Below are 17,862 nucleotides of genomic sequence, written 5' to 3' on the forward strand. Positions count from 1 at the left end.
TGCCGTAATGCATTTGCTTTTAGAAGGGTCATAAATGTGTGTGCACAACTGTGTGAGCAGTTTTTTTTCATACCTGGGTGGGGTTGCTGTAAGGATATATGTGTACTCAGCCTTCTAGCTTCATTTATTACTGTTTATTTCCCCATGCCAGTGCTAATCAGCAGCAGGATTAGTGTTAACTGCCACCCAGTCTCTGGCAGGCTCCACGTGGACCTCCGCAGGCCCCTCCTGCAGACTGGCGAGACCAGGTCTGTCCCGAGATCCGCTTGCAGTGACGAGGGAACTTGGCAGTCCACTAATCCTGCAGAAAGACCCCAGTCTGGCTTCCTCTGTGGGCCACCTATCACCACATCAGAGAGACCAGGCAACAGCACCTGGCACTGTGGATGAGATAATCACGAAGTAGAGGAGAGGAGAGGAGAGGAGAGGAGAGGAAAGGAGAGGAGAGGAGAGGAGAGGAGAGAAGAGGAGGATGTGTTTCTCTGTGTATGTGTTTGAGGGAGACACAGAGAGTGGAGAGAGAGAGAGCCAGACCACCCACCCGGAGGATTCAGAGGCACAGGATTCACAGCCTATTCTGTTGACCTGCCACACCGCCTCAGCTCTGGGCTAGGCCCTCCCCAATTGTTCCGCCTGCTAACATGAGGAGGGGGGTGATGTGAGGGGGGATGGGGGGGTGGACGAGCAGTAAACAGTGGGCCGAGCTTCTCTCCTTCAGCACACAAAGGGGCTGAATTGTGTCGGGGACTGGAGCACTTTTTAGAGTGGCCCTGCCATGGGGCCTGAATGAAACATCTGTGGAGGCTGAGCCCGAGGGAGAAAATGCTATTTTGCTGTTCAACCACACTGACAACCTGTTTTCTCTTTCTTTACCCCCCCAAACCCATCCCCACACCACCACCTCCTCTCACTGTTATTCCTCCCCTGGCCTTGTAAAACTATTCATACTGTATACTCACATTTGCCAAGCAAGTAAAAGAGAAGCAACAGTAAAAAAATAAGAGAGAGAGAGAGAGAGAGAGAGAGAGAGAGAGAGAGAGAGAGAGAGAGAGAGAGAGAGAGAGAGCGCGACTTGAAAGTTTGAATAAGGATATGTTGAACTTTAAAAGGGAATGTTCCACATATTTTCCACATGCTTTCAACCTGCAAATGTTTCTTTTGGTTTGGTGAAATTATCAACAATTCCCCTTATTTCACAAAAAAATTGGTTAAATACAGCTGTCAAACCATATATGCAGATAAAATCAAGTCTGTTGTCTGTTTAACAGTCGTTCTTTTCAAGGTGTTTGCAAAGCCTTTAGACAAGTAAGATCCTATTTAGACTGTAAACACGAACATTGATGACATTTTATCGTCACGTTAGCTAGATATGAAGTTAATAGTACACAGGGCAGTAGGCCAACTCTGTTAATAGAAGCCTTAATTCACTTTCAGGTTTTCCCCTTTTTGAATACTAGTATAATTCATCAAACCACCTGTGGAATGGCAAACTGGGCACTAAACTGCATTGATGATAGTGCTTGAAGATAGGACTAGACAGTTAAAGTTACGCTGTAAGCATAAATCATCCACCTTTAGGCTTAAATAAACGTGTTCAAGGTGAATGTTAACATTTACAACTAAAATATGCCTTTTCAATCATATCTGTGAGCCTCACATAAAAATGGTAAATAAAAAAATGGCTGAACGCTATCTAAACTTGGCTGCTATGCTATACCTTTTTTTGTAGCCTAACATGAAATGTGATCAGATCTCTCTCTGGGTTTTCAGTATCCATAGTCAATTGCTTTTTAAATGTGACATGATGAAATTGAAACAGTTTGATTCACAAAACTATTTGAACAACTTGGAATTTAACAGTATAACATTTAAACATCCCACCAAGAGTGTGCTGTCACAGGAACATGGAGATGGGTCTAAAGGCTCTACCTCACACACTACTTCTAAATCAAAATCAAGCTTGCATTCTGGAAGCCAGTGTTGTATAGGGTATGATGTTTTTAAGATATAAAATAAAGAATGTAACAACAAAAGATAAAGAGGATAAAGGAGTATCATCTTCCGTAGGCACTATGTCATCCTTCATTATCATTACCTCCAACACTCCATAAGAGAAAAAAAGAACTCCCACACTTCCTAACCTCTTTCTTCCACAGTCCTGCTCCACCACATGTAGCTCAAAGAGGGGGACCACTGAAACATTTCAGTTTAATTGAAGGGGAAACAAAGATCCCTGCTTACTTCCTGGTCACCCATTTTCTTTAATCAATTTCCTCCCTTTGGTCCTATATCATCTGTAATTACTTTTCCTTTCCCGCCCCTTGTGGGCTCCTCCTGGAGCAAAGGTCCACATACACACATCTGAGGACACACACAGTTATTGCAAACCCCCTGCTGGAAGTAGGCAATACCTTTAGCACCAATACTCGTTGCCCCCCTTTGGTTCTTCCAGCCTGAACAATGGAGAAGGCCCACTGGCTCCAGCACCCCGCCAGGCAACCCCTGACCATGCCCACCTACTCGACTAAACCCCCAAAACAGACAGACACACACACACACACACACACACACACACACACACACACACACACACACACACACACACATACAGGTTCATGAGGTATGTACTCTTAAATTCATGCAGTAGAAGTCACACACAAAGCTCACACGAGTCTCCAGTGAATTGGGGGGAACAAAAAGGGAGGTAGGGAGGCAAGGGAGAAGGGCAGGGAGTGAGGGGGAGTATGACCACTTTAAATACCAGCTCAGCTTGTAATCACTGGAGTTCAAACTCAGAAGACTTCTTATGCTAAGAGGTCAAAAAGCCAGAACACTTCGCTCCTCTCTTTTTTTCCCTGCTCCCCTTTGACACTCTCTTCTTTCAATCGCTCTCTCTGATCCATAAGCTGGTTACAGACAGTGAAACTGGCACTGATATTATGAGGGAATCTTTAGCATGACCATACATGTGCTGTCTTCAAACTATTTTTTAACAAGAGTCCATAAGTGAAACAAGCTTGACTTCCTAATAAAGTGAATATGATGCTTTTTTTAAATTTGGAAATACTTCTAAATGACATTTGTTGCAATGAATCGTAATGCCAAAGCCAGTCTGAGTAAATTGCATGTGCACATAGCATATTGTGTTTAACCCACTCTTCTCCTCAGGAAGTGTGTGTACATCTGGTATAGACTGGGTGAAAATGCCCTACAAATTATACACCTTTATTGGACTTCACATTAACCAAATATGACCACCCAGAAAATAAAACCCATACCACCCACACACAATTGACTGAATTTATCACTCAGCTGATGCCAGTGTGCTCTTAAAATGAAAGAGGCTCACAGTATTGGCAATGTAACCTAGTTTATTGGTGGATGAAACATCATGAACTCCTAAAGAAATAGGTATTAGCCAAGGAAATAAGAGAGAGAAAGATGTTTTGCATAATTGCAATGTAAATGCAAAGGAAAGTGTTGGTGGGATTTTTTTTGATGGTAAACATCAAAATGCTGAAGAGGAAATGTTTGTGTGGGGCTAAACCTGAAAAGAAAACAGAAAAAAAAGCTTCAAGTTTGTCTGCAGTGCAGGTCAATAGTAAAGTTGTCAGAAAAAGAAAACAAGGATTGAAACAATAAATGATTAATATCTGTAGAACTTCATGGGTTGTTCATTTATTTTAGATAACATATTTTAGATGTCCACAGTGATAGGTTCATGAGATTCACTGTATTGAAAAAAAAAACAGCTATTGAGGCACCACCCATTTTTTAATAAACTTATCTTCTGAAACCAAGTTATTTGACAATCTTTGACATTTTATAATAAATGAAAGTTAATGCATGTCTGAATGCAGTAGATGGTGAATTAGACAAAACAGCTCATTTGAAGCCAACACAATAGGCTCCTACATTTGTGATTAGTATTTCAACTTTTTCCCCCAGATATTTTTACACTCATAAAATTATCAAACAGACCAAAAACATATTTTTAAAAAATCTTCAGTTTCAACCATAAAGTCAGAGATGAGACATGTGGATACAAGACACATTCTAAAGTCTCTCATCCTTGGTGTTGCCAACCAGCTGTATTTAAATTCAAGCACACTGGCAGGACTCCAGTGCTTTCAAACTCCAATCATCTGTACTGTGCCACCTAGGCAGCAGATATAACCAACTGGTATCTGTCCTCACACACACTCACACTCATGACAGACTAGATGTGGGTCTTCTTGTGTGGGATTTAAGAAAGAAGACAGCAGAAAGGAAAAAGGAAGCACAAGACTGATTTTGGTCCCAGAAGTTTTCAGAGTATTTTCAAAAAGTCTAGTGTGCAAATGATAACGCTTCATCCAAACCATGTGTGTGGTCAGGTGATGACACACTCTCATGCATGTCACACACACAGTCATGCCCACACACATACAGACACACACATCAGTGATTGGAGGCTTTGGTCTTCATCAGGTCAATCAGTGGAACCGTGAGACCTGGAGGCTGTGTGGTTGGATGTCCTTCTACTTCCAGACATCAATGTGGCCTGTTCCAGTAAGTCCTGAGCAAATACAGACCATCAGCAAGCAAGTGTGTGTGTGTGTGTGTGTGTGTGTGTGTGTGTGTGTGTGTGTGTGTGTGTGTGTGTGTGTGTGTGTGTATGTGTGTCTGTGCAAGAATGATTTAAAGACAGTTAAGTAGAGTAATAATCGTAGTAGGAGCTGGGAACAAGCTCTGTGTGGGGTACAAAATGAAAATCAGGGGCTCTGACAACATTGTCATTAACTGTAACATACATTCAGGTCCAGCCCAGCCATCAGCTCTGGGGCACTCATTTAGCATATTCACAAAATGCCATTTTCAAATAAGATCCTGTCAGGATGCAAAGCTCAAATGCTGTTAAAATGTTACACTGCTGTGTTCCAGGTTATAAGCTGAATGAAGGGAAACTGAGAAAGCACTATTTAACAGCTTCACGTAAATGAGAAACTGAAAAAAACCAATTCATAGTGAAAATACAAAGGGAAACCAGGTGATAGGCTATTTCAAAGAAAAACAACACATTTGATAACTCATTAGCTGCTACACCTATAAGAATTGCTAAAAAGTCTTCTTCTTCGTTCAGACAAATATTTCCATTTAACCACTTCCTACGCCTGTTGTTGACATTACAGTTGCTGGAAAGTTTATTTTTGCTGTTTAAAACTAGTACACAGTTATATAAGAATTCAGATTCTTTTCTTTTTACACATCACACCACGGCCATCTTCCTGTGACGTCATGCTCAAGGTAGGAATCTAAAGTTTGAGGTAATTTAAATGCTGATCTGGATCTGCTCTGACATCACTTATAGGAGATGTCATTAGAGGTGGAAAGAGTGAAAAAAAATGTAAACGGAAGTAAAAGTACCGTTATTTTGGTTAAAATATATTTAAGTAAGTATTTATTTATTATTTAATCTATTTAAATTATCTATTAATCGACTCAAGCTAAAGAAAGATACATTCAAAGTACTGGCGGTACACCAAAGGGGGTGTTGTTGAAAGTAAAATAAGATAGGTCTTTCCTGCACAATCCAAAACTGCCGAGATAAAATGAATCTTCAACCAGGTAGGATTGGTAATTAATTCAGCATTTACTATTTCATAAATTAGTAAAAATGGTCTTTACACACTGACAGTAATTAATGGCAAACGATGTGCTCTAAAAAAGGACAGAAAACAGCTGTTATCAAGCTGCTGCATGTAATCCTGTACAATCTTCAACCTATCACTGCCTTAAGCCCAGGATGGAAAGTACCGATCAAATGCCTCCTAACCTCTCTGTGCGTCCTCCACCTATGTCGTGTGCCAGCACTCAAATGCCTTCATCCCTTCTACCAGATGATAGCAGAGAAAGCTCAGCTCAAATGACCAATGTCACGGTTAACAGTTTGCCTTAACAAACAGGGCCTGAAAAGAAACAGAAAGCTACAATGAGAAACAGTTTAGAAAAGCAGGTTCCAAGCAGAAAGAAAGGTAAGGCAATATAATCTTTAAAGTTCTTATATAGACATTATGAAAAATTATATATTTGTTTTAAAACTGTAATTGTCATTGTTTTGTGCAGAACTGATGCTGCTTAGTTTTGTTTGTGGCACCTTGAGTCAAGCTCCTTCCTTCTCTCTCTCACGTTGCAACCAGGATTTCTTTGAGTGTTTCCGATTATTTTGCAAACGAATATTTTTCCGATTGTTGGTTTTTGTCTCTTTAGTGTTGCCTGCCCTGAGCCAATTATGCAAAAGTCATATTGGGAATCAAATTTGAGAGAACTCTTACCATAATGCAACCAAACATGTAGATGACAAAATGAAAAATACATGATGACGACACAGTTTGCTATAGTATAACTACTCTGTGAATAGTTTTTCCTAATCTGTACATCTGGATTGGTAAAGCGCAGCTGTAAATCCAGATCACAATGTATTCGCAAGTCCATCTTTTGGACACATTTTGGTGTAGCTCATTCAACTCCATCTTCAAATTTGAGAATAAACATGCTCTTCTTCCATTCTTTAATCTATTTTTCTCTTGACCATCATGTGGAACAATCAGCTGGCTAATTTCATCTAGTTGATGGAAAAGGCATCTTCTAGTTGATGATGCCTTTTCATTGTTATTTTTCTCAGTCACTGATGCCATTAAAAATGTAGCAAATGTCAATATGCCAAAGTAAATTTAAAATTACACATATCAGACCATTGCAGCAACTGCATGTGCTTTAGTTGGCCGAGTAAAAGGCTCGCGTTGTTGCCTTCACATTCAGGGCCACCTAGAGCCGAGAGCATGAGTCTATCTGTGCGTATCATGTATGTCCGCTTGATTCCTACTCACTATGCAAAACCCACTGCAGAAGGTGCACAGATGTGTTGTTGGTCTTGCATTCAAAAGTGTTCTCACATGCCAAAAAGCAGTAAGATCAGACATCACTTCCTTTAAAATATAAAACCAGGGAAGGAAATGTAATGTAACAATATTAGGGGGTCAGAATATTCATGAGCTCTCTTTTCTGGTTTTGTAACTGAGGTTTTGTATGCATACTGATAAAGTGTGTAATCAAAGAGTTCCACTTCACTGGTGGTTTGTGTGACAGCTGGTGATTGATATTGTTTGTGTTGGGGAATTCTGAAAAATATATGTTTAGCCTGAATTTAGAACCACATCAGTTGGAAGACCACCAGCTCCTTCCTCGACATGAAGGTTAACACATTTCTGTTCTTCACACGCATGTATCCAGAGCTTTGTGTCCTCATCACATGCATATAGAGCATCTACTCTAGTAGTTTAAGGGCAATCATAGCTGCACAATAAAGAAGAATTTGACCCAATAAACAAATGCTACATGTTGCTTACTGCTTGGGTTTTTTAATACATGCATGAAAAATCTTTTAAAAACATTCCTGGTTTACAAGTATCTGTTGCCAATATTTTGTGTTTTCTCTATAAAATTGAGTTGAATTGAATTGTGTTTGTGGTAGCCATAATAGTTCTCTAAGGTCATGTTTGCATGTTACATGTTGGTTTAATCCATTCATTTGTTTAGTATGATAACTTTTTTTCTAAGGCATATAAAAAAAAAAATGTTGATTAGTAAAAACAAAAAACACAAAGTGCAGCTGAGGCCAATTGTAAGAGTTTGACAATTATTAAATTATTAGTTTCAAATTCCTTTGCATTTAATCTAAAAGTTCTTTAAAAGTTTCAGTCAAAACCATGTAAAAAATAAAGAAATGAAATCAACTTCCATCGGGGCAAGATGAAGTTGGAAGATTAAACTTCACATCTTACGGATACATCTTCGAGAAACAAGAGATATTGGTATGAGAATTCATCACTCCATTTCTAAGTTATCAAGATCGTTCACTGCATGAAAGTCTGGACTGATGGTGTTAACATGGTTAAAAATTCAACAACAATGTTTCAGCAGAATCTGTTGCGTCTACCTAAAAACACTACCTAACAGTTGTCTTTGTAACTGTTTTACCTGAAGACCATCTCAACCTCAACCTCAACCTCACCTCAACAAAATAGGGGGCTTTGGTGCGAATCTCAGAATATCTCAATATCTTTAAAACTTAAACAAGGTGACAACAGCTAAATATTTTACCACCAAACTCCTGAATTTAGACCAAATGGCTTCCATGCAGTCACCAGAATTTGGAAAACAAGACCCTTGCCATGTCCTAAAGTCAAATTTCCACTTTTCCAAGAAAACCACAAACGTTACAGATTAAAGCTATACACAGAAAGCTTGCCATACCAACTAATTTCATTTGCCATCCATCCATCATTAACAGAAAGTCAGGCCTAACCACAAGCTTTTCGCTACATGCGTAAAACCACAAAATCTGTTGACTTGCTCCCACCAGGGTTTGATACTTGCACTGAAACACATACATAAATATGTCATTTCCTGTAAAAATGATGCCATTTTCTCCACCTTGCAAAACTTGTTTATCTCATAAGTTCCTTCAATGAAATCATTCTTATAGAGCCTCCTTGTTTTTTTATTCTCAGCAACATCCTTTCGACTCTGTCCCAAAGCAAGTGCGCCCCGATGGCAGTCAGTCTCACTGTAAATCGCGGACCGAGTTTTCATAGTACTATGACACAAGGCACAACCAGTAATGACCAGGGGGAGGGTCATGGTGGAAATGAGGTGAAGTGGGAGCAGAGCAGGGGTGTCCAGCAATGCGTCAGCGATCCCCTGAGTGCTTTCATCTCCTCTGATAAGTGCCATACCTAATCAGGTTAAAGCAGCGCATGCCACGGAAGGAGAGGAAATTCCGGCCAAAACGGTAACGTATCTGTTCCGCTCTCATGCGTTGCATTCCTCCAGCTAATTAGGAGTAAATATCTGACCCCGGAGAGAAAATGTCCACATTAGTCCAACCAGTCAGCCGGTGTGGTCCATCTGCACTCTCTCTTTCGCTCTCCTCACCCTCCCCACCCCCCTTTCCTCTCCCTTCTCACCCTAATTTGGCACACAGATGACAAAAAACATAGGGGAGTTCTCAGTAGGTTTCTTTCTTTCTTCTGCAGCTCCCCTCCTTTTTCTTCTCTGGCATTAGGCCCCATCATTACTGACAGGCTATCAGTTGTTCTCATACCAGATTATCTACTGCCATTGACCTCCGGGTCATGGCACTGTGCTCTCCCCCACTTTCTCTCTTTTCTTTGCTTTTGTCTTACCGTAGATACACTTCAGTGAGTTTTTAGGCTTTTCTGACTTCAAATCAAAGATACTATTGAGTGCTGTATCAATTTGATTTTTTTTCTAGTTTTAGTTAATGCTGAAGCTTTACAGCTTATTTTAAATAAAACTGATTTTTAGTTAATTTCTTAAGGAATGATATATTTTAAGGAAGTTGCTGGTGTTCTTTAATCTTATAGTAAAAACATTGCTCAGTAATTGTCTGACTTTGATAATTATCAAAAGGTTGAGTTCAAATTCATATTTTTTCTTTTTCTTTTTTTATAAGTGGGTCTGTTTGCAATGATGATAATGACATTTTTACAAATCAAAAGTGACCTAGGCAGATTGGCCTTAATCTCTTCATCTCCCTTAGAATCTTAACAGACACAGTTTGATTTAAAAAAAAAAAAAAAAAAAAGCACATTTCTGATTACAGTTATTTCTAAGTGCTGTTCCTCTTTTAAGCCATCGTTGCCTTTTATGGATAGGACGGTTGAAGAAATGTTGCCTGGACAGGGATGATATGTAACAGATTCAAACCCACAGCTTCTGCAACAAGGACTATGGCCTCAAAACGTGGGAGACAGGCTCAAAACACCAAACTAAACTGACGCCCCAGGTTGCAATTGATTATTGAGAAATGATGTGATTCTGGTACACAAACTATCACAGGATTTATATGCCTTTAAGAGAATATCTAATAAACACTTTTGATACAGATGGATAATTTTTTACACCTTTGGCTTTTAATTTCAAGTTCATCTTTATTGTTCCCATCCTTATTCAAAACAACACAAAATATGTGTTTTTGTTGTTGTACTAGAGACACAGTAGCAAATGACATTGTGATTCCTTGGCTTTGATTCATGGCATGTAACTTAGCGTGCCAAAACACGCAATTATTAGTTGATTTAGTCCTTCACACTTAAAATATGAAGTGGAAACATTCAAGGATGAAATCCAATAAGGCCATTTGAGGCTATTTTGTAATTTTTTGATTTGATTTCAATCTGGAGAAAAACGACATGTTGCAATGCATAGTCAAGATGTCAATTTTTGAAGAAACTCTGTCTTATCCAAAAATATTTCCATGTCATTTTCAGCTTCATGTCACAATCAATTTCTGCAAGAGTTTCCACACCACAGACTGACAGTTAAATCAAAACAGTCCTTGGTAATTTGGCTACTTCCATGCACAGTCCGTGTATTTATAACTGCGCAAACAGACCTACTTTATGTCTCATCAGCTGACGTACGCAGCATGCCACACACATAGAAGCAGGAAGCGGCCCAGTGTAATATACTTGAAGCTGTTTACTTTACATACTGAGAGAGGAAGGTGCTCGAGAGGCACATCATCGTCCCGAACCATGATCCTGACCTGTGTGCAAGTGGATGTCAAGCCGCAGTCCACATGTTCAAAACTGGACTGTGTTCAAGAACAACATCAGCAGGGGTTTGGCAAGACACTCCAGGATTGTGACTGAGCTACATTGGTGCAGAAAAGCAAAAAAGAACAATGTGTGTAATATTCATACTTTCTCCCTCATGTCATGCTGCATTTGCATTTCATAAAGCATAACGTTAAGCTCTATTACACTCTGCAAGATTGTCTGGAACAAAGCAATTTAAGAGTGACAAATGTGTCCCAGGCCAGTGACAGATCTCTTCGCACACAGAAGCTGTCATGATCCCTCATGTAGCTACAGTGCAGAGCACCAAAAAAGGCTGCATCAACTTCAGTGTCCTAAACAAGGCATAAGTCAAATAGGGGAGGACTGAGTGAGTATGGTATTACTGGGTTATGTAGCTGCAGTAGCATTAAAACTACAGCCTAGTAACCCACATAAAGTGCTCTTACACACCACTTTAAATTATAATACATCTGAAGACCACATTTGTGTGTAACAGCTAGCATTTACACCAGGGTGGCTCAGAATGTTGTTTTTTTGCTCATATTTACTCTGGGGAAGGTAATTAGTGAGCTGATCAGAAACCATATTTATTCCCCTGTGGTCAACCACAGCACTCTTTCCACTTTAAAGTGTTTGCTGAGCAAAAACAACAACATATAAGTGCTTCCAGATATTAGAACAGGAACTATTCTCAGCTTGCGATTACCTTTTCATCATCTCAAATGAGTAGAAATTAAAGCTGACTGAAATAAAGTAATTCATAGATACATGTACGATAAATGAACTCCAATATGGAGAGATAAAATCTCTCTGGTTTTCTGAACCAGTCTTAATTACAAACAATTATGGCAATAGCTGGTCATTAAGTGAAACATTACTCTGTGAACAAACACTTTGAATGTTATTTTGTTTGGTAAGAAGTTGTGTACATGCTAACTTAATGATTCATGCAGCAACAAATGCATGAACAAAGTGCTTCTTCTAAAGTATGAGTAGCCTTCTGTCAGAAAATTGATGAACTTTTGACATCTTTAGCAACAATAAATGCTTATTAAGACATGCGCGGATGTGTTTTTGTAAAGATACTCTTGTGAATTATACAGTTGCACAATAAATTGATATGGTTAGTTTACCTGAAAAAGTGTTTCTTTACCCATGAAATACAACTTAAAGCACACACAGATGTCAAACTATAAGCAAAAGTTCCCATATTTATTGTACAAAGCAAAACCTATGTACACACTATGTATATACATACGCATAAAACATACATATACATGGGTTGGCGGTCTGTGGTTTGAGCCTTGTTGTAGTCAGACAGCATGATTAAGTGTGTAGAGAGTAAAAGAAGAAAGGAAAGTGCTTCCTGGGCAGTGATGTGTGACAGGAGATATCAGAGAACTGGAGCAGGGTCAACCGTCACTGACAGCCACCACACCTTTTGACATCCATCTGAGACCCTGAGGGTTGTACTCAGCAGATATGGATCATTGAAGGCTGGAGATTTGTGGGTTTATTGTGTGTGCATTTGTGATCATCATTTTCTTTGCATGTGTCTCCATACGTGTGTCCACACTCTCTGATTTCTTGAGTAGCAGTGCTGACCACCCAGGTGGTCCTATGCTTGGAGGAAGAGGAGTCGGTGTGCTCAGGCAGCGAGCAGGTAACCTAAACCTTCACACCCCTTGCCTGCAGCTGCTTGATCTTCCTGCCCGGGAACCAAGGCTATTTTACATGCTGTGAGCTTTGTTTCCCATACTGCAGAACATTTGCACTACAATGGCCTCCACACGAGAAACCTGAGTCCATTTAAGCTAATGGAGTATGGCAGAGGAAGAAAGCTGAGGGGTAGAAGAGCTTGGCAAAAAAAGATGCAAAATTGCCAGGATAATATTCTGCTAAATTCACAAAAACAGGTCTGCATGGCAGTTGGTTTGTAGTCCATGGGGTGTATTGTTTTTAAGCAGTAACTGTGTTTTATGTTGTTGGTTTGAGTGTTTTTTTGAGTAGCCCTATCAATGGTTAGGGAAAGGGGATAGAGAAGGGTACAGCCATTGCATGAAATAATTACCTGTCATTTTTCATCAACATTCCCTGCAATGCATGACCCAGACTGGAGCCAGAACACACACACAGAGAGCTGACACACTGCACAGAAATACATCACTTAGGTCAGAGGGTCGACCACCGTCATGATTACCCAGACAAGGAGAGACTGTATAGATGTGTGTGTGTGTGTGTGTGTGTGTGTGTGTGTGTGTGTGTGTGTGTGTGTGTTAAATACACACACACACACACACACACACACACACACACACACACACACACACACACCTACACACACACACACACCTATACACATATAGTTGGACATTTCAGAAATAGGGTTTTTCTGCAGTTTGTCAGAAAAAGAAAGCAGAGAAAGGATACAGGCTTCTCTCATTCATCTCAATTTCTACATGTACTTCCAGTGCCCTTATTCATAACCATCAGGATGTATTTCTTAAGAGAAAGTCAGACACACATACCCTTGAGCTTTTGGCCCTCAGGGAAAGGATGGCTGCACCACAAAGACCCCCACACCCCAAAGCCACTCATAGCCCCCCTCTCAAATTAGATCCCAGGTCTAATCAGAGACAGCTTGGCGTTGTGGATGGAAACTAGCCACAACCCTCATCTTCAAACGTCTGTTGGTTGCTCTCAGAGGCCCTCCTGTTATGTTGAATGGGCAGGATGGAGCACTGTTCGAGCCGCTCTCAATTCTCTTGACCACACAATGGAAAATGGAAGAGAGACCACACAACAATGGCTGATTTTCATCACAGTGAATGACCAAAACCCAGTGTCAACAAGAAAACCTACTGGATATTACACTATAAAAAGAATCATATTGAACATTATCCGGAGTCATTTATTATTTTGTTCTGGTGGCATTCAGTATCAAACTTGGACAGAATGAAGCTTTGAGCTAACATCATGCTAAATGCTCACAATGACTCATTAACTAAGTTGGGATTTTTAGTTTCGCTTTTACCAACTAGAACTGAGCAGCAAAGACCACTGAGGCTGATGTAGATTTCATGACATTTTCAAAGACGTCCCCTGATCATGGTGCAATGCGAAAATCAGGAAAGCTAATGCAATACATCCTGTTTAAACCTTAAGGGTATGCCAAATGTTATCACAATCGATTCAATAGCCTAACTTTTATCTTTGGAAGAAGTCACTTGTGGTGGAATTTCTTTAATTATTTAGTTAATGTGTAATGTTATTTCACTGTTCCTGATGTCAGTCAGACCTAAAACAGTTGAGTTTTGGCTAGAGACCAAGGACAGCTTAGAGAGAGTCAACAGCACTTTTTGATATCTGCATGGGATGTTTAGAAGAATAGTTGTTTACTCCTAGACGTCACAGATCTTTCTAGGTGTAAAGGAGTAAAGGTTTCTCTGTTTCTCAGTCAAGGATAAGGTTCAAATGTGTTGTGGAATTGGCAGATGGGTTTGTGCAGTATAAACGGTAATGCAGGCGTTGTACACAAACTGAAGAGGAAGCTTACCCATAAGGTGGAACTTTTGATTTAGTTCAACTCTCCAACCCTCATCCATGGTCATGAGCTTTGTTTAGTGACCAAAAGTACAAGATCAAAAGTAGATGCAACCAAAAGGAATGTTGTTAGTGGTGTATTGGAGTTTAGCCTTAGAGATAGGGTAAAGAGTGCTGTGCAGAGTAGGAACACTCCTCCCTTGCATCAAAGGAGCCAGTTGAGGTGGTTCAAGCAGCTGACAAGGATGCCTCCTTGGTGCATCCCTTTGGAGATTTTCCAGGGTAGTGCAACTTGGGGACCTTGGAAATGGATTTTTTCATTTAAAAAAAACAAACAAAAAAAAAAACAGAAGAAGCTACAAAATTTAGTTGGGAGAGGGAATTCTGGGGTAACTTTAATAGTTTGATGCCACCATTACCAAAAGATAAATGAAAGGAAATGGGTGCACCCTTGGTTAAATAAGGTATTATAAGATTAGATAAACTTTGCTGATCGCTTTTGGGGGAAATCTCTTGTTTACAACAGCTTAAAAAAATGTGTATTGAATCAGTAAAATATAGCTAAAATATTTTTAAAATGAAGTAAATTTAAGAAGAAATGTAGTACTAAAATAATACAACAAATATACACTATGCACACTTTTACTTGTAGAGAAACAAATTACAGTTTGAAAGTTTTACACAAATTGTCTAAAATTTCATGCCATCTAGAGTATTCATGGTTGATTGATAGTGAATTATAAATATGGCTTAATGTCCCTTTAGATTTTCACAATCCATATCTCTACAGGGGTTGATCATTGCAGAAAAGAGTTTAACATTTTAACAAAACTTAATGACACCATTTCAGTTTCTCACCCTGACCTTGATATTAAAATAATCTGTATAGTCTGTATTGTGAATATAGTGAAATATTGAAGGGTTGAATTAGGCAACAAAACAAGTATACAACACCCTGAAATGCCCATAAAACTAAAAACATAGTTGCAGCTATTTGACCATGAAAGACTCAGCAGTGATCGAGGACAACGTTAAATTAGACAGCAGTGAGTCAACAATGACCCCTCCTAAACCACTGGGATGAAACGCATAATAAGACTACAACAGTGGATTTCTAGCAGCCTCAAATTTGGCAAGCCCTCATGATTATCACTTTGTGTGGAAGTATTCATTTTTTCTTTCAATTGTAAGACAGGAAAGAGTCAGTACCCCTTATTATATTGGTAATGATAGATTGCTCTGGCTGAAAGCAAGTGTCCAGCAAGCATGCCAGCTGCATTGCTACCTACACCGCTAATGCCAGAGCAAATGGGTCCTTATTTAAATCTTGTCAAGGGTAAAATTGTGGCTGTAACTAGTCATTACAAACTTGCATATAAAGTCTAATTTGGGTCTTGCTGTGGTGGCTTAAATGCAGTGTGAGTAACATTTGCACTACATTTGAAAAAAAAAAGAGCTGATTCCTGCCTGTGACAAATGGAAATGTGTAATGGCAAGCTTAATCTCTTTCAATGTTTTTCTATTCTCTAACCAATAAACATTAAGCAATTGAGAACTCCCATCGTTTATAGATTCCTGGTGGATGTGACTATTTTCACAACAATAAATACATTCTGTTGGCAAGTGTAATGTGGACACAACACTAGAATTCAACCAATTATTCCAAATTCCCCAAAGAAGTTGCGTAATCTTGATTATAGTGTCATTATTAAAGACTAAATCTATACCAATGCAGTGAAGTTATTAATGATGAAAACGTTACAGCTGTTCAAACACCTCACTGGGGCAAAATAACGAATGCTCGATGAAAACACATCGATCTACTCTGGCAGTTTGTGTTAAATGCAAAAGACAGTAAAATAACATTTGTCCGAACTTGTAGGAAAGTATGGACATGCAGAGAGGACCTTAAAACCCAAACACTGTGTATATGAATGTTTGTATTTATGTCACAAACCAATTTGAGGCCCTCTTCAAAGTGTTCGTTTCATCTGTTGAGGAGGTCCAGAGATCAGAGGGGGGGAAAGTTTCTTCAGGGGCCGATGTCAGGGGCCAAAAATAGCGGAAAATGCCTCTTTCTTTGTGACTCATCTGGAGTGTGGTAATTAGCAAGAGACGGTTCACCACCATCATAGCTGGAACCACACAGTGCATGGTGGTGACAAGGCCCAAAACAAACCCTTCTTAAAAAGGGACAGGGTGGCAGAGGAGTGGGGATAAAGCAGGAGCATGAGGATAGGTTAGGTCACACTTGGAACCAACTGGCATTACCAAATTCTTCCAAGGACTGTGGGAGAATGAGGAGGAGGGAAGATGAAACCAGGTGACAAGAGGTGTGACAGAACAGAAGTAGAGATGTTGTGTCTCATTGTGTGTGTTTACACACAATGGATAATCTTTCTGGATTATCCACTTCTAACAAAGCGGCAACCTCATGTATTAAAAATGAGGTCAATGCAGAAGTGTAAAATCCTGCAGTTCATTGAGTGTCCGCTTGAGGCTGGCTTCAGGAACCCCTCAAGTCACATACACACCAAAGCCAAAAAAAGCATAAATTAACATGTTTATAGCCTGGTACAAAAATCTCCTAGGCTAGCCAAGACCACAAACTCATATCTGCTGCTCTGTCTTTGATCCCCAGTAGTCCCTCAAAAAAACATAGTGTTTTTTTATATGGAAAGCTATGTAAGGTTTAATGGGTTATGTCTAGTTTTACCCAGAAATGTACACATTTATGGCTTTGTTTGGATTTTGAGAACCATACAATTTGTCCATAGTTAGGCAGGGAATTGACACGATTGACTTGTAAGCTTAAAACCCGCCTGAGCTCCGGCTCTAAGCCTGTCGTTATGTTGACTGAAGTTAGGCTCTAACAACATTTTCAGCATGGTGGTTGCTGCAAACGAGCCTCCGGAACACAATACCGTAACAGATGGCTGACGTCACTCAAGCTCAAGTCACCATTAATATTTACAGTCTATGCTACTAACTGAAAAGAGTTAAAAACACAAAACTCAAAACTTTTCTCCCAACCTTTGCCACATCTTCAGCTGATGGATAGCTCCTCAGCAGCTTACCCATGAGCAAATGCCCGGTGGACTTTAACTGCTTCAGCAGACCCCTGGACACTTAATTTCACTGCCTAAACATCAATTAATTAAACACAATTTTTCTAAGCAAACAGTATTGTTCACTCCCATATCACTGCAGACCCACACAGAAAACAAATGTCTTCATCATCTCTGTATGTTTTGGGTTAATGTTTTCTTTGCATTTAGAGTCATATTGATTTATGTCTGGACCTCGTCGAGTGAGTGTGTGCATGTGCGTGTGTGTCTGATCGAAAGATACAGCCGAAAGACTGAGACACAGGCAGACAGAGACAAGGTATGTGTGTGCCCGTGTGTACATTTCTGCGTTAAACTAGACATAAACCATTAAACCTTACATAGCTTTCCATATAAAAACCACACAATATGTTTTGTGTGAGGGATTGCTGGGGATCAAAGACAAAGCAGCAGATATGAGTTTGTGTTCCTGGCTAGTCTAGGAGGGGGGTTGTCATACCAGACATGGTGAGCACATACATTTCCTTAGGCCCTAGGCGTGTGCAGAGGTTCTGCAGGGTGGACTCATTACTCACTGTGAGTCTTGAGCCCCGAGTTGACGGAGA

This window comes from Symphodus melops (genome assembly GCF_947650265.1).
Source record: "Symphodus melops genome assembly, chromosome: 2".
NCBI lineage: Eukaryota > Metazoa > Chordata > Actinopteri > Labriformes > Labridae > Symphodus > Symphodus melops.